Raw genomic sequence first — 18,418 nt, forward strand, 5'->3', positions numbered from 1 at the left:
GAAATCCTATCACGAACAGCTTTGTAATAGTCTAAATAAGTAAATACATTAAATTATATATTAACAGTTTTTTTTAAAAGTCTCTGGCGGGAAGGGGGACGAAGGACAGCATGGTTTCTGTGGCCAGAGGAGACAAAGGCGAAGTGCACGCTCTCTCTTTGGCGAGAGGGAGGTAGAGGATGGCGTGGTTGGTCTGGTGAGGGCGACTGGAATACAGTCTTGTCCTCCGCGTAGGGGAGGGAGCAAACATTACATCTCATGGTTCGGGGTAGATAAAAGGGGGCGTCAGAATTCCTCTCTAGTTTCTTCCCAGGGGGGACTGGGGTGTCGCTCTAAGGTGTGTTGGCTTGGGATGGCGGTAGGGGTGGTGGGTGTCAGAGCAGTTGAATGTGGGCTGGAGATTTCCGGTCCCCGTACCTGGGTGGATATCAGGAGATAAGGGTGGCTAGTCTCATCCTTGCTGAGTATGGGTGGGGTGGGTGAGCTTGATGGGTCTCCTCAGTCTTCTGCCACCAAGCCCAGCTGTCCTGTCCTCAGCCAGGGCAGGGTCAGAAGGGACTGTCCATCGCTGACTAGGTGCCAAGGGACAGTCACTTCTCCAGTGGCCCTGTTGTCCACAGTTGGAGCATGGCCAGTTTGTAGAGATTTTAAAGTGTGAGTTTGGTAAAATAAATAGACCACTTCTGGAGATAGGACATTTGTCTAAATACATGAAATGGTGAACTGAAAAAGGGGTTCTTGCTTAAAACTTTCTCCCCCCTCAATCCAACAGCTGTTTCGATATCACTGAGAATGTTTTCTTGAAGTTTTGGGTTCAGAGTCCAGTATTTGAACCCCTGAAATTCCATAACACTGCAAACCGTTCGTGGAGGGAGGGGGGGTCACGGGATTGTGGGGTTGGAACATTCTATGCCTGAAGGCTTAATATAAATAACTTTGTGAACCACAGAGTCAAAATTTAAAACTCAGAAGAATTTTAAAAAATAAATAGTAGAGAAGCTGAAACCGAGACGACTTGGACAGTGAAGAACACAGAATATGATGCCAGGAATGAATTAAAGCATGTTGTGGGGAGTGATGCTTCAAGTTCTGTCCCAAAGCTGCAATACCAGCATCACCTGGGAACTTGTTAGCAGTGCAGAGTCTCAACCCTCACCCAGAGCTATGGAACTGAAAATTCAGGTGACAAGTCATAGCAGTTACAGATGGAGAAGGAATGATAACCATGCTTTTATCCACTAGATAAAACATGATAGGTGAAAGTAACAGGTTAGGAAGTAAGCCTTAGAAAAAGGGCTATGAGCCCTAAAGGCCAGGGCAAAAACCCTAGAACAAAGGGTAAGAACTCTCGTAATGGGGAAATTTGGGCAGCAAATAAAAACAGCCAAGACATGACTGGACAGTTTATAATTTTACTGTGATCAGAACCTTTGGGAGATTCCTTAATGCCTTTCAAGTGCTTAGAATAGACATCAACTGAAGGAAACATATTATGTGCCATGGATTGTTTTTGAATATTGAGAAAAGTTGCCTTAGCAGCTTCAAATATGGAAATATGGAATGACCTCAGTTATAATAAGTCTACAGGCTTAGAGTTGAAAAAGCAGTGCAAGAGTCCCTTTCAATAGAGCACAGCTAGTCCAAGTAAAAGATATTAATTATTGATGATATCAAACAAGTTGCATCAATCTTATAATAAACTGATTCTCTATATCCATCAAGATATAACATGGCCATCTTTTCTTAGAGGGCATAATGAAGCATTTATTTTTCCTTCTCTTATATCTTTAAATTATTCTCATATCGGAACTGTTCATTACGCATAAAACCAAATTTAAATGCAAATACATTTGACCTTTTCCTGCAGCTTACCCAGAGACTTGCTCACTATCTCATTATTTATTCCTAATATGTAAATGCTATTGGTATTTGTAAAGAATATCTCTCCCTCAGCTTCTAAAGATTGAATTTTAAGTTGATTCCTGCATAAATACAGATGAGCTTATCTGTGTGAAAATTAGCTCAAAGTTTTGATGATTGGAAAGGCATAGGAAACTGCCACCTACTCCAATCTAGTCTATTTCTCTCCTTGCTTAATTGACTCCAAATAAGTAGTCAATCAGTGCATATATAAATACCTTTAATGGCGAATAACATTATCTTCCAATGCTACCTGTCCCATTTTGGGGAAAACTACTCTGGTTTTGAATTTTCCCTCTTGTATTGAACTAATGGAGTGATCTTCCATTCACCATAGATTAACCCCTGATTCACCATGCATTGTATTTCTGAACCCCAAAGCTCTGTGGAACTAATCTTATTCCTCTTTCCTATGATGTGACTTATGTCTCCTCACACGGTCCCTTTTTCCCAAAGAAAACAGTTTTAGTACATTTTCTTCATGAGTTGCAATTCTGGGTCTGAACTCCATAGCACGCTCTTGGATTAATTCAATTTAAGACTCTCATCATCTAATCCAGGAGTCAACATCCTTCATTCCTATCCCTGTCTATAAAGTCTGCCCATCCCTGTAGTACCTGAATCTTAAGTTGATTCCTAAATAAATAAAAATGAGTTTACCTTCATGAAAATGAGATCATAATAGATTGGCTTTCCCCAGTCAACCTCTTATCATTGCAGAAGAGTTCAATCATTGTTTTCTCAGTAGGATCCTCTTTGACTTCTCTGACTCAGCGACTTGTCTCCAGAACATTCTCTCACAGACCATCCATTTCTTCCTGTCATTACATTTATTTGTGGGATTCTTAGATTCTACTCTCCCATCTGAATCTGTCATCAAAAATATGATGTCAGGGACCTTTGTTTGTCTTAGCCTAGACCTAACATCCATCCAACACCACCTCAAAAATAATAGCATACCCCAATAAAAATGTCAAGAGCCAAACATTACATCCTTTCCCAATATCTTTCCTTCTTTTCAGTACCCTTACATGATTAATTACAATCTCTGGTTCACTTTCAACCATGGATTCATTATTTCCTCAGTTCACGCCTTCCCTTTGTCCTCACCACAGCCTTACCTTTTTCCCTCTCTACCATTGCTAATTCTTTTCAGTTGCTCTTTACTTATTTATACCTTTACAAGCTCTTCACATTCCCTTAGGTTTGGTCTTTCTATAAATTTCTCCAGCATTTGTCATCAGTCACCTATATTTCTCTCCCACGCTTCTCCAGCCCAACCTCCCCTGGTTTCCAGTTCCATTCCATGAACCTCTCTCCCAGAAGTATGTGGCTTCTTCTGGGAGATATACATGAAAATTATGTATTTTCATGTGCATAATTTTTCCCAAGAGTCTATCTTTCTTCTCCATCATTTTGATTCTTGAAAAACATATTCAGTTGAGTGATCTCTTCAGTTATATTTTCTTTGATCTATACACACCTCCTGCATGAAATTATCTATTGTGGCATATTCGATATGCCAAAAACAGTAACAAGAAGTCTCACAACGGAGACATTACTGGTGCCTGCTAGAGCAAATCAAAGAACAAGGGGATGATAGTACTACAGTATAGCATAGATTTTTTTCAACCCAGAAGTCGCTAGATTCCATGAAAGCTTATGTGTAGATGTTGGTGTGTTTTTGATTAGGTGACTCTGGAGCTATAAACAGATGTGAGTGAATTTGTGACCTTAATAATTTGTTTCACTGAGCTGGGATTGCATCTCAGCTTGATGGCATTCAATTGTTACCACATATAACTTTTTCTGTGGGGAGCCACACCTGGCAGTACTCAGGGCTTACTCCTCCTGCCTTTACACTCAGGAATGGGGATGCCAGGGATTGAACCCAAGTCAATTCTGCTGATTTTGCCTTGCACGCAAAGACAAAAGCCCAACCAGCTGTACTATTGCTCCAGTCCCACTACATATAACTTTGCTTATCTTAATTGCTACAAATATCAAAATCAATAATAACAAGGGGCACTATAGCTATCCTTGAATATTACATCCATATTCTTACCCAAACAAAGACAGTGAAAAGAATTTGCAATGAGAATCAAGTCCTGTGTTTTCCTGTGAACTCCTGTTTTTTAGTGGGTCATTCACACATGTATCTGTCTTTTCAACAGTCTGCAAACATCTATGGAAAGTATAACCATATCACTACTAAAATGCACAGTAGCACTGTGTAATCTTAAATTACGTAGTATGAAACATATTTCCCTGCCCAATTCTACAGATCATATTAAGAAGAAATTTTCGTTAGGAACTTGGTAAAATTTTAACTATTTTCTGTAGCACTGTAGCACTGTCGTCCAATTGTTCAACAATTTGCTTGAGTGGGCACCAGTAATGTCTCCATTGTGAGACTTATTACTGTTTTTGGCGTATCAAATATGCCATGGGTAGCTTGCCAGGCTCTGCCGTGCGGGCAGGATACTCTCAGTACCTTACCAGGCTCTCCGAGAGGGGCGGAGGACTCAAACCCGGGTCAGCCACGTGCAAGGCAAACGCCCTATCCACTGTGCTCTTCACTTCTTGGTCTTACTCCTAGATCAGAACTTTTTCCTGGCTGTAGGATCTAACCATAAATGTATTATCACTTTCATAATTGTCTTAATTTTATGTCTTGTGTTAGTGATCTAACACATTCTAGCTAACGTCAGTGATCAAATTTTCAAGTTGAGACAGTTAATGCTTTTTATTTAAGCATAACAAAAAAATTCCACCTAAAAACTTTATGAAAACAATAGCACAGCTAATGCCAAGAGAGAACAAAAATAATTCTTCAAATATGTAAATGTTGGAAAGTTTGTATTATATTCTTTATCAACCTGAAACTGCCTATTATATATTTGCATTTCCTTCTTCATCTACCTTCTCCAAAGGTATTGTCAGCAGTGATCAAGACTTGGTATTTATTTCTGTTGTCAAACTTGTCTTAGAATGAGCAGTTTTATACAGTGAGAAAATAGAGTATTTTGTTTCCATAGAGTTGTGTGATCTTAGAGGAAATCATTCAACTCCTCTGCCTCTTAATTTTTTCACCTGCCAGAGTTCCGGTACTTTCTACTCCCTAGGTTGTGGGGTTCTGACTCATTCCAGGGGGGCCTCACTCTGATGTGGGTGGACCCCACGGGTGGCTCACATGAGTCGGGAGGAGAGAAAGACGGTCACCTTTTCCCGATCCGTCTCTACCACCCAGGACCCAGGCTTCCTGGGTTCTTGTCTTGTCTCACAAAAAAAGAATTTCAGGAGTAGACAAGCAGTGAAGTAAAACAGATTTTATTTGGAGGTTTTGAAGGGAAGGAGGAAGAGAAAGTGGGAGAGAGAGTGGAGAGCAATGAGAGAGAGAGAGACAGACAGAGAGACAGAGAGAGAGCGAGAGAGAGACAGAGACAGAGACAGAGCGAGAGAGAGACAGAGAGAGAGAGGGAGGGAGGGAGGGAGAGAGAGAGAGCGAGGGAGGGGGAGAGGGATAGAGAGAGAGAGAGAGAGAGAGAGAGAGAGAGAGAGAGAGAGAGAGAGAGAGAGAGAGAGAACCCAGGCTTCTCCAAGGGCGGAGAGAGCCCCTACACACACCCCAGCATTAGACAGGAAAGCATGAAAGTATTGAGCACATCTCAAGAGGGGATGTGCCCATGTGCTCGGGCGCCACGTGTGCTCGGTCACACGGGCACCAGCAGCTCTCCAACCTGCCCCCTCGTGGGGCTTCTACCCAGGTCAAAGTCCCTTGCTAAGGCATTACCTAGAGGGGTTTGGGAGTGGTGATGATTTTCTTTGAAATTTGTTCATCGATTTGCTCCCAGGAACACCAGCAATGTGTTGTTACTGTGTTTGGCATATCCAAGACACCATGGGTAGCTTGCCAGGCTCTGCCAGGCCAGCGGGATACTCTCTGTAGCTTGCCGGGCTCTCCTAGAGGGATGGAGGAATCAAACCCGGGTCGGCTGCGTGCAAGGCAAACGCCCTACCCGCTGTGCTATAATCATCATCATCATCATCATCATCATCATCATCACTGTAGTCCCGTTGCTCATCGATTCGTTCGAGTGGGCAGAGTAACATCTCTCATTGAGAGACTTATTGTTACTGTTTTTGGCATATCCAACACGCACCGGGAGCTTGCCAGGCTCTGCTGCGCCCGCTCCATACTCTCGGTAGCTTGCCGGGCTCTCCGAGAGGGGCGGAGGAATCGAACTCGGGTCGGCCGCGTGAAAGGCGAAAGCCCAACTGCTGTGCTATCGCTCCAGCCCAATAATACTACTACTACTAATAATAATAATAATAACAACAACAACAACAACAACAACAATAACTTCCTGGATTCCGACGTAATTAGAACTGATTCTGTTCCGGAGGGCCCTGCAAAGCAGGTCTCTTTGCTGCCCTGCGTCCCCCGGAGGAGGGAACGGGAACGCAAGCGCGCGCGTGTGTGACGCCGGGGGGCCAGGAGGCCGGCGGTGGCTTCTCCGGGAGGCGGCCGCAGGCTGGGGCCTGGCGTCAGAGAGACACCCCGAGCTGGAGGGAATCAGCCGTGAGTCATGCAGGCCCGGCCGGGCTGAATCAGCGGCCGCGGCTCTGAATGAAAGCGGATGCCACGCGCGTTCCGGCCCCGCGCCCCCGCCGCCTCGGCCGCCAGCCGGGTTCAAGGTTTAATCACCAAGATCTGCGCCCGGCCCCGCACAAAGGCGCACGGCGGGAACAATTTGCACATTAGGCAGGCGTACGCCGCTGGGGCAGGGCCATTATTCATTACGTTCCTCTCCCCGGCTCGGTTCTAATGAGACTGGGGAACAGGGCTGAAGTGTCATCAGGCTTTGGGGCGGGGGAGCCCCCCAACTATCACCACTTCCTGAGCCTCACAGCTGCGTCTCAAAGGCAAGCAGGGGAGGAGGTACGTCTGCAACTCCCCCTACTTGCATGCTGAAGGCTCCCTGCCGTCTTAGCTGCCCAGCCCATTAGGGTGTTCTAAGTGCAGGGGACACTTTTCACAGGGACCTGGGACCCCTGATTCCCTGGCCACCCCTAGGAAATCTACAAATCACCCTCGTCTGTCTCTCTAGCATCTTTCCACGGAAGGATTTGGTGGGGGCTTTTGAACAATAAGCAATCAAAAGCCAAGGAGATAGATAAAATCCTCTTGTGGGGTGGTTTGTTTTTCTCCTGCAGAGGTGAATTCTTTCCCTCCCAACGGGGCTTCATTATTCTTCATCATCTGTGAAAGTCAAGACTCATCCACCGTGAAAGGAGAGAGTGCTGGGGGGGGGGGGGGGGCAGCCCCTTCTTCGTGCCCTTCTTAGCAGTGGGAGCCTGAACCCCAGATCATTGTGGTGCCTCTGCTTCCTCTTCCATAAACCAGGAATCACAATGGTGGTCACCTGCTAGCTCTTGTGTGAATCCAACCGGAACAATAAGCATTCAATAAATTCAGTATTATGATGATTAGCAGACATTTATTGCCTACTTTCATTCTGCCAAGCATTGCATTGGACATCAAGGATACAATGCAAGGAAGATTCCAGGGATGTCCGCATGGGTGCAATGGGGAAGTGCTTGCCAGCTGAACTGGCAGTAGCCGTCAAGAAGCACTGGGCACCAATGGAGCACTGCCCGCTTGAGACAGTGAGTGGAGAGGGCCATGATTAATAACTGGGAGGCTGAGCTGTAGATTCCAGATAGCAGAAGCTTTGGATTTGGCTGTCGAAGATGGAACATGGCAAGAACAGAAACATTTGCCTCGCTTTCAATGCCCTCGTAATCTGATCTTTGCCCAAAGTTTGCTTCAATTATCCAAATTGTGGGCTGGTCCCAGACACACACACCCCCGTACCCATGAACCTGGGGGACCTGATTCTTCTAGAAAGCATGTTCTAGATATGTGTTTGTTCATGGTCCGGACCATCCCCCCCCCCACATACTGGTGAGTCTCCGGAAGCCACTAGCTGTTGCAGATGTTAGCTGTGTCTCAAACACACCTGATTCTGTATAAAAGAGAGACTATTTTAAGACCAGGAAAGGGACATGCCAGCGATCAGGCAAGTCTGGAGTCTCAGAACATTTTGATTTCTGAGACTTGGAATGAGGATCTTATATAGCTTTTTCAAGGAGATACCACAGGGCAATTTCAGGATTTCTTGGGAGATATCATTAGGAGGGTACCATACAAAAAGTATCATCAGAAAACAGCACAATTGTGACAACAAGCATGTATTGACTGTGCCACATGTCATATACTTGACAGTTAGAATACCATTAAAATTAGCCTAACAGGTAGAGAAAAAAAAACCTATGTTGAGCTACAGGAAATTTCCTATTTTTAATCAAAATGGTTGAATATTTTCAAATGCTAGTGATTTATGTCTGCTAAACAAATAATAAATATCATCACTGAATGCGGCATGTGAACATTTCTAGTATTTAACGGTCAAAGAAATGCAAGATGTCAAAGGGGGGTACCTAGATTACCCTGTATCCCAGATTCTAGAAATGAGGAGAGGGAAAGAAAGAAATTGAAGGAATGAGTAACAAGAGGTGAATGGGAGTTAGTAAGGGCAAGTGGCAGGAACTTGTGCACTCTGGTGGCATAGAGGGGAGTTATATATACATAATCTAAACCATAGAGCCAAAAACATAAGCAGAAGACCCAAACTAACTTTAAATAACTAAACTTCAAATTTTCGTTATTTAGTTATTCAGTGCTTGTCAAGGAAGCAGGCGGCGGGGGGGGTGGGGGGCGGCGGGAAGGAACCTGTGGAAATCGTGGAAGCTGATACTTGTGGAGTGGGTGTTGGAACACTGCATGCCTGAAAATTTGTTATGAACAGCTTTGTAAATCACCTTGTCTTTATAAAAGAAAAATTTTGAAAAATAGAAAAAAAACAGTGGCTGAATATAGGCAATTTTTGTGTGATTCACTGTACTGTCATCATTTTGTCTATGAGTAATTGAGTTCAGGGACTGCCATAGATAAACACAAGAGCCTAGAGCCACACTTCCTGCATTTAATTTCTGGTTATACCACTCTACACTATCCCTACATTTCGATGGATATTGGGAGGATTAAGTAGAATAATAAATGTGAAGTCTTAATTTGTCTTCATTATGAGATCTTAAGAATTTGTACAATAACTTGCGTCTATAAATAAAAGGGAAAGAAATGAACACTCCTCTATTTCCTAAGCACCCAGGGGCTGGGATGGGTTCTGGACCTCCTGGTTCCCTGGGATAAATACCAGATTGGTCCTTGCTCCAGAATCCAGAAACATACACACATTTGAAGGTAGATGTTCTGTACCAGTAAGATTAAAGGCAAGAAAAATCATTCCAAATTCATCACAAAAGCCAGCAAATTGAAAGAAATAGAAGGTAAGAGGTTATAAAAACCAACCTCTGCAGAAAGGCACGTGGTCATAAGTGAAACCAGCATTCTCTGTAGACCAAGATTGGAAAGCTAGGGAGGAATCCGGGGGTTGGCTCTCTAGGGACCTGAGAAACGCCTTCAACTGGATTCATACCAACGCCAAGAAGCTTAAGAGAACATGCCAGGGTAGATCATGGAAAAATATAGACATGAAAATGATAAATGTCAAGATTAATAATGTCCCTGGAGACTATTTCCTAAAAGCTCTACAAGGGGGTCAGATTTCTCAAAACTCCCATAAAACTGCCCCTACTATTGTCTTTGTCTTACTGCAGGATAGCTGGGCATATGGACAAACTGTGGGACACACTTGCTGAGAAATTTTGCTCAGTCCAGTATCCACATTGAGAAGACAGCTTCCCCCATCAGTTATCCCATTGGAAAATATGAATTAAAATAAATTTAGTGAAGTAAAATAAATTTTGGTTTAGTTTTTGAGAGTCTCTTGCCCCCGTATCTGGCTCTCTTCCCCGGGGCCCCTAGGAGGGGGTGGGCTTCAGTTTCCCTCCCCACCCCAAGCAGAGCTCCCACAGCTGAAGACCTCTGGAGCCTAGCCACAGCCATGCTCAGGGCCCCTCTCCACACATTCGCATGAGCCTCATGCATGAAGGAACCGGCAGAGGAACCCAGGTGTGTGGGACCCGGGGCTGAGACCTTCAAGCCTGCTCAGATCGGGACTGGGCCTCTTCTGCCCAGATTCCCCATTTTCTAGTAGCTAGGCAGTCACACCCAATGACTGCCCCCGATGCCATGTAATCCCACCAACAGTCAACAGCCAGAGACTCTAAAACCAAGCTCCTGGATGCCTCTTATAGCCTAGTTCTCCATCTGGGAGAACCTGGCAAGCTACCAAGAGTTTCCTGCCCACAGGGAGAGCCTTGCAAAACCCCCCATGGTGTATTCATATGCCAAAACCAGTAACAATGCTGGGTTTCATTCCTCTGACCCTGAAAGAGCCTCCAATGCAGCATCATTGGGAAGGACGCGTAAAGAGAGGCTTCTAAAATATCAGGGCTAGGACAAATGGAAACATTAATGAGACTGCTCAAGAAATTTGACAATCAATGGAAAGAAGAAGAAGAAGACGAAGAAGACGAAGAAGAAGAAGACGAAGAAGAAGAAGAAGAAGAAGAAGAAGAAGAAGAAGAAGAAGAAGAAGAAGAAGAAGAAGAAGGAAGAAGAAGAAGAAGAAGAAGAAGAAGAAGAAGAAGAAGAAGAAGAAGAAGAAGAAGAAGAAAGAAGAAGAAGAAGAAGAAGAAGAAGAAGAAGAAGAAGAAGAAGAAGAAGAAAGAAGAAGAAGAAGAAGAAGAAGAAGAAAGAAGAAGAAGAAGGAAGAAGGAAGAAAAGAAGAAGAGAAGAAGAAGAAGAAGAAGAAGAAGAAGAAGAAGAAGAAGAAGAAGAAGAAGAAGAAGAAGAAGAAGAAGAAGAAGAAGAAGAAGAAGAAGAAGAAGAAGAAGAAGAAGAAGAAGAAGAAGAAGAAGAAGAAGAAGAAGAAGAAGAAGAAGAAGAAGTTTTTGAGCCATACCCAGTGGTGTTCAGGGATTATTCCTGGCTCTCCACTCAGGAATGACTCCTGGCGGTGCTAGATAGACCATGTGAGATGCTTAGGATCAAACTCATGTGGGCCTGAAGCAAGGTAAGTGCCCACCCCACTATAATATAGCTCCCAGTGAAATAAATTTAAACTAGAGAAATGGGTAACCATTTTTCAAAGCAGTGGAAATCCCACTGGACAATTCTAAATTTAGTTCAGGATTTCCAGAACCCTAGTGTTGTGTAATTGGGTCTAACTCAGTCACATGGTGAGAGTATTGTTCCTTTAACTCCACCCCATGATTCTCTTATTAAAGCAATTTGCTTCTTCAAAGGTCTCCAGGACTGAGGGGGGTGTTAGCCAGAGGTGCAAAAATTCAGCAGTATGGATATGAGCTTTAGCTACTTTTCCATTTAAAATCATCTTTGTCTTGTCTAGTCGTCAACTCCCATGCAATTCCTTGTCCCTAGCAACTCAAACTAAGGCTAAAGAACTTGTTTTCAGGAATAATAAAAGAAGAAAACTTGTGTAGGGCTAGTATATCCTTGCTGGCTCCAAACAGGTCATACCCTCACTAGAATTATAACATAAAGCTCAGAACTTGACCTCTCTGAATGCTCATTATCTTAAAGCTTAAGGGAATACTATACAGCTCTAAGAAAGGACAAATATAGCACAATTTTCAGCAATGTAGATGGAACTATAAGATTTTGAAAGAGGAGGCCTCTGCTTCCCCTCACCAGCAGTTCCTTTTCTCTCCCACTGACCTTTGGACACCTCATTCCAAGGCCCTACCTTTAACATTCCTGGCTTCCCCCTGGGTTCATACTATTCTGTCCCAGAGTAGGAGTCAGGGAAATGGCAGCTGGGATAGAGAAGGGACCATTAGGTAAATGATGCTTGGAGGGCTCGCTCGAGATGGAAGATGTGTGCTGAAAGTAGACTATAGACCAAACATGATGGCCACTTACTACCTGTATTGAAAACCATGACACCCAAAAGGAGAGAGAAAGTCAAAAGGAATGTGCCTGCCACAGAGGTGGGAGGGGGGTGGGGGGGTAGCAGGAGGGATAGTCTGGGAACATTGGTGGTCGAGAATGGGCACTGGTGGAGGGAAGGGTACTCATCATTGTATGACTGAAGCATAATCACTGAAGTTTGTAAGTCTGTAACTATCTCACAGTGATTCGTAGAACAAGAAGAAGAAGAAGAAGAAGAAGAAGAAGAAGAAGAAGAAGAAGAAGAAGAAGAAGAAGAAGGAGGAGGAGGAGGAGGAGGGAGGAGGAGGAGGAGGAGGAGGAGGAGGAGGAGGAGGAGGAGGAGGAGGAGGAGGAGGAGGAGGAGGAGGAGGAGGAGGAGGAGGAGGAGGAGGAGTTACAAGGCTAAGATAACGGACAATACCCAAAGCAGGTGACCAGAAAGACAAACCAGCCAGATCACTCTGAAGATTCCCCACATTCTCTGTGATACTTGTTTATGATGCAAAGGGCTTTTAAAAGTATCTACATAAGACCCCTACTTTTAACTTAGTCCTACACTAAGTCCCCTCCTACTTGGGGAACTCCTTTCTTTTCTACTTTCCAATACACTTTCTACTTTCCAACTCTGAGTCTGAGCATCTTTATCATTCAATTCAATATTTCACTCTTGAAATATTGAAGAACTGGGGAATCACCAACGAACACAGAGACCCACTGCCACTTCCGCCTCACCTGCATCAATATCATGCTGGGGTGAACTCAGCCAGAAGGAAAGCGATAGATAAAGAATGATCTCCTCCTTATCTGGGACTTAATGATAACCGGCAATGATGGGAAATGTACACTGGTGAAGGGGCAGGTGTTGGAACATTATATGACTGAAACCCAATCATGAGCAACTTTGTTACTGTGTATCTCATTGTGATTCAAAAAATTAAAAAAAAAGAATAACCAGCAAGTGGTGGGAATGCCGACTGGTTCAGCCCTTCTGGAAAACAATTTGGACGACTCTCAAAAAATTAGATATTGAATTCCCATTTGAACCCAGCAATACCACTGCTGGGAATATATCCCAGAGAGGCAAAAAAAGTACAATCGAAACAACATCTGCACATGTATGTTCATCGCAGCACTGTTTACAATAGCCAGAATCTGGAAAAAACCCGAATGCCCCAGAACGGATGACTGGTTGAGGAAACTTTGGTACATCTATACAATGGAATACTATGCAGCTGTTAGAAAAAAGGAGGTCAAGAATTTTGTAGTCAAGTGGATGGGCATGAAAAGTTTCATGCTGAGTGAAATGAGTCAGAAATAGAGAGACAGACATAGAAAGATTGCACTCATCTATGGTATATAGAATAACAGAGTGGGAGACTAACACCCAAGAACTGTAGAAATAAGTACCAGGAGGTTGACTCCATGGCTTCGAGGCTGGCCTCACGTTCCGGGGAAAGGTCAACTCAGAGAAGCGATCACCAACTACATTGTAGTCGAAGGCCATGTGGGGGAAGGGAGTTGCGGGCTGAATGAGGGCTAGAGACTGAGCACAGCGGCCACTCAACACCTTTATTGCAAACCACAACAGCTAATTAGAGAGAGAAAACAGAAGGGAATGCCCTGCCACAGTGGCAGGGTGGGGTGGGGGGGAGATGGGATTGGGGAGGGTGGGAGGGACACTGGGTTTACGGGTGGTGGAGAATGGGCACTGGTGAAGGGATGGGTTCCCAAACTTTGTATGAGGGAAGTATAAGCACAAAAGTGTATAAATCTGTAACTGTACCCTCACGGTGATTCTCTAATTAAAAATAAATAAATTAAAAAAAAAAAAAGAATAACCAGCAAGGTAACTACAAAGGTCCAATGGCAATGTAGTAGGGGAACTGATTCACACAATTGAGTTGAGGGGCCAGGGAAGTGGTATTTGGGAGGAAGTGTTATTGTAGTCCTTCCAGGCCTTGTGAGTATGAGAGCATATACTAGTAATGGGTGTGTTGTTGGAATTCTGTGTGTGAGAAACCACTATTAATAGTGGTGTAAGCCACATATCTCAACTTTCAAATTTTAAATAAAATAAAGCTTGTCTCTTGAAGTTCTGTTTTTGCTAGAACAATCTATGGTAATGACAGAAGCACTGCCTAAGTAGCCTTCTACCCAAGCATTCATTCAGCGCCTTTCTCTTTCATCCTGGGTCTATTCAGCTGGCTGCTGCTTTGTTCTGGAAAGATGGAAATGTTTTTCCCACCCTCACGGCCCAGTGACTGGGAGTGAGGGTGGGCAAGATGTACCTGCAGAAATACTGTTATATAAAAGGAGGCACAATCTTAAACCTTGTGCCAGGAAAGAAGGAATGAAAGTGGTTCATTCTCCCCAAAGCCAAAATGTTGTCTCTAAGTAGTGGGTAGAACCTGAACTCAGCCTTGAAGAAGAAAGATTTCAGGTGCCGGGGAGGAGGAAATGAAAGAATGTCTTCGTCCCAGAGAAAGGACCGAGCAAACAGGTTTATAGACAAACAAAAAATCACGAAATCCCGTTAATCACTGATTTCTCGGGCAGGCTCAGTAACATCTCATTTCATCCTTTCCCTGAGATCTTAGAAGTCTATCTCGACTCGGCCCTTATAGACAAAAACCGGTTTAAATTGGTCAACGGTGAGCATTTGTGGAACGTTTGTCTTCTTCCAGAAAGGGGGGCAGTTAATTCATTCAAATCCTCACTAATACCCTCATAATTCCTGCTTCACAAAGAGAGCTGAAGGCAAGAAAGAGCCAGTCACTTGCCCAAGCTCAGGAATTTACCAGAAGGAGGAGCTGAGACAACCTCAGGACGGTTTATCTCCCAGCCACCCTGTCCTCCAGAACCATTTTACACACAATGCCTGGATTCCAGCCTCTAGCCTCACCCTCAGACTGCCTGCTGGAGGTCAGAATATTTTTTCTTGTTATTCATGTTGTATTTTTTAAAAATTGTATTGAGATGATGTTAGTTTGCAAGACTCTATTTAGGGGTACAAATTTACTCTTCAAACCATGTCAACCCACCTCACCCAGTACTGAAGTACCAATATCCCTCTTGGACAGTTCACTGGATTCCCACTGCACTTTAAATGCCCCTCCCCCTCCGGAACCCTCCGTTCTGCAATCTAAGCATTCACCTTGGCCTGGCTCTGTCGGCTCCTCTGCTTAGCTTTTCTACAGTTCCCACAGCCGAGTGAGATCATCAGGTATTTGTCTGTCTCCTGACCTCCTCCTAATAGCGTGACACCCTCTACTGCTACATCCACGTTGCTGCAAAAGGCAGGGTTTCGTCTCTTCTTGCAGCAGAGTAGCAATTCCTTGCATTTATCGACCACACCTTCCTTCTCCAGCTGCCTGTCTGTCTGCCCATCGGGCACTCAAATAGCACTGCAGCGAGCATCGGCCTTTTCGGATTTGTGTTTTTGTGCTCTTTGGATAAATAGCTCGGAGTGGAGTTCGCAAATGGTAAATCTATTTTTAATATTTTGAAATGTTTCCATACTGTCTCTCACAGAGGCGGAACCGATTTGCATTCCCACCAATGGAGTACAAGGCATCCTTTCCAGCTCCTCTGAGTCTGGGAGGCTGCTGAGAGACGCCAGGTGAGGGAATGCGGGCTTTTTTCTATAATCACTTTCTCAGGAAAGAAAGGACAACACGGGACCACAATGGGGCAGCTGCGAGGAGAATTAATTTGCATTTTAATGGGACCCATTTATAGCCTGAGTCACAACCGGAAAGGAAATGAAGTTCAGACGTGGAGGGAGCCTGAGATTCCAGACTTCCAAAAAGAGCTGAGGGTGGGACAGTCCACTAACGAGTCACACAGCCTGTGAGGACAGCTCTCCAGTGCACAGAAGCCCACCCCCAACTAAGATATCTCAGTCCGTTTTCTCATGCTGTTGATTAGGAAGGAGAAATGTTCAATGCTTACACCCAATCACACAGCTTGACTAAATAGAGATCCCAAAGCATGCTGTCTGTGTCTGTTCTGCATTATGAGGCTTGTATTTATTTATTTTTATTTTATTTTTTTATTCTTTTTTTTTCTTTTAATATAATGAATCACCGTGAGATACAGTTACAGACTTACAAGTTTGGATGATTATGTTTTGGTCATACAATGTTCGAGTACCCATCCCTCCACTCGTGCCTATACTCCATCACCAATGTTTCCAGTATCCCTCCCTCCACCCCTACTTCTTGCTCCTCCCCCCTCTGTGGCAGGCACATTCCCTGTTACTCTCTCTCCTTCTTGGTGTTATGGTTTCAGGTCTGTATTTAAACCATGGAGTTGATCTAAGTGCCCTGGACAGACGATTGGAAAACTAGGCAGAGTGTGGGATATAAAGCGGATATATACTCTACTACTACCACTAAATGACTCAGCTGCTTAAAAGGATGAAGTGGGGTTTTTTTGTGTGATCATATGGATGGAATTAGGGGTAAGAAATCCAATCCGTCAGGCAGTGAAAGACTATTGAAAATGGATGTGGGATATGAAGAACCAGGGCAAAAGAACCGGCAACACAAAACAGAATAGACTCTGGAAAAAACGATGCTACTTCCAGAGCAACAGAGGAAGAAAATGGAGGAAAGTTGGAGGGATCATGTGGACAGAGAGAAGGCACAGGAAGCAGAGGGCAGGGAGAGTGTAGTAAGGTCTACAGCATATCCAGATGTGGATCTTGACTCTCAAAATTTGTCTGTGGTCTGCTTAGTTTGCATAGACTAAACCAATGACTTATTGATACAAGTTGTTTACAAAATAATAAACTGGTGTGAGCACATCAGTAGATAGTCACAGTTCTACCTCTCAGACCCCCAGTGAGCACAGTCATCTCCTGCAGCCAAGTCACAAGCCACGGGAAACTCCCCTCTGCCCTCCTGTCCTGTCCTCCATCCCTCTGCCCCCTGTTTCTCTTGGCCCTTCATCCCTCTTGGGCTTCTTACCTGTCCTCCATCCCTTTGTCCTCTGTCCCTCCACTCCTCTTGGTTGTCGGCCCTCTATATTCCATTGCACCTGTCCTCGATCCTTTCTGTCTTCCTTTCTTCCTGTTTGCATCCTTCTCTCCTCTATCTTTCTGCTTTCTTTATGTCCCTCTGGCCTTCCTATCCCTCCATCCCTCCTGATCTCGCACCTTTCTGTGCTCTACTCACCTGTCCCTCTGTCACTCCTGACCCTCCATCCAAAGCCACCTCACGCCATACTCCTCTACTCCCTGCTGGTGGCCTTTTGTGTTTGTCCTTTCTCTCTTTTCTCTTCTTCAAAGACTAAGCCAGAGCAAGCGATGTAGAAGAGCCACAAGAATAAAATGAAACCTCCCGGAGGGCAAGAAGATGGCCTTCCTCTGTATTTCAGACCTAGGACTGTGCGGCAGAGGAATAATTCTTCACACCTCTGTGGGAATTCTGTAAAAGTGGATACATAGAACCATTTGCCTTCCACCTAATAGTTTCAAATTGGGTTTTGCATCTAATTGCAGTAGAGTTTTGCTGACTTGTATGTTTTTTTAATGGAGAAAGGCCAGACCAATTTCAGCCCTTCATTGTACCAATCTCACGTTCATTAACTTAGATCTCTCAGGAAAAAATAGTGCTTCCTGGCTGAAGAACCACCTATTTTTTTTTAGCCAACTCAGTCAATACACTGCAAACTCAACTGAAATATAACCCAGTAGGATGCCATTGTTTTGGCTGGAACCATAGCTACGGGAACTGAGAAGAAACTGCTGAAGATGGCTCTGTTGATGGTGATTTTAATCATTAGAAGGCCAGTGACAGGATCCACTTAGCCGGAAGTGGACTCTGTTCAAACCCAGGTGAGATCTGAGAGACAGCCAGACATTTAGGGTATTGGTTCTTCAACCCCTCCAGCTGAAACCCCTCCATGACTAGCCGTTGCTCTCAAAGTAACATCCAACCATAGCTTCACCCGGACCCTGTAATACTAACCCTAGTAATACTAGCCTCACAAGTATTTCTTCTTATAGTTCTGTGATTCGAACACAAGACACTCACAAGGAGTTCAAAGATTTTATTAAAGAGACTTGTTACAGATAGATAGATAGATAGATAGATAGATAATGGTGATGATGAAGATAGATAGATAGATAGATAGATAGATAATAGATAATGGTGATGATGATGAAGATAGATAGATAGATAGATAGATAGATAGATAGATAGATAGATAGATAGATAGATAGATAGAGTTACAAACTGACTGGCCTAGGCCATACCCCATAAAGAAATGGTCACCGTACAACACCCTCTAGCCACAGGGCAAAATTTAAGTAACATGCCAGCCACGGACTACTGACCACCTGGTATTTTCCCAACAGCTACTAATTCGCTCCTGCCATCCAACCAACCACCAAGTACTTTCCCCATTGACTGACTGGCTGGTGCCACCTGCAAATACCACAGTGCCTCAAGCCTTTGTTTCTCTATTTTGTTTCTATTTCCAGGATGCACTCCAGAATATGGTCTAGGTTCG

This window comes from Sorex araneus, chromosome X (genome assembly GCF_027595985.1).
Source record: "Sorex araneus isolate mSorAra2 chromosome X, mSorAra2.pri, whole genome shotgun sequence".
In the NCBI taxonomy this organism is placed as follows: domain Eukaryota; kingdom Metazoa; phylum Chordata; class Mammalia; order Eulipotyphla; family Soricidae; genus Sorex; species Sorex araneus.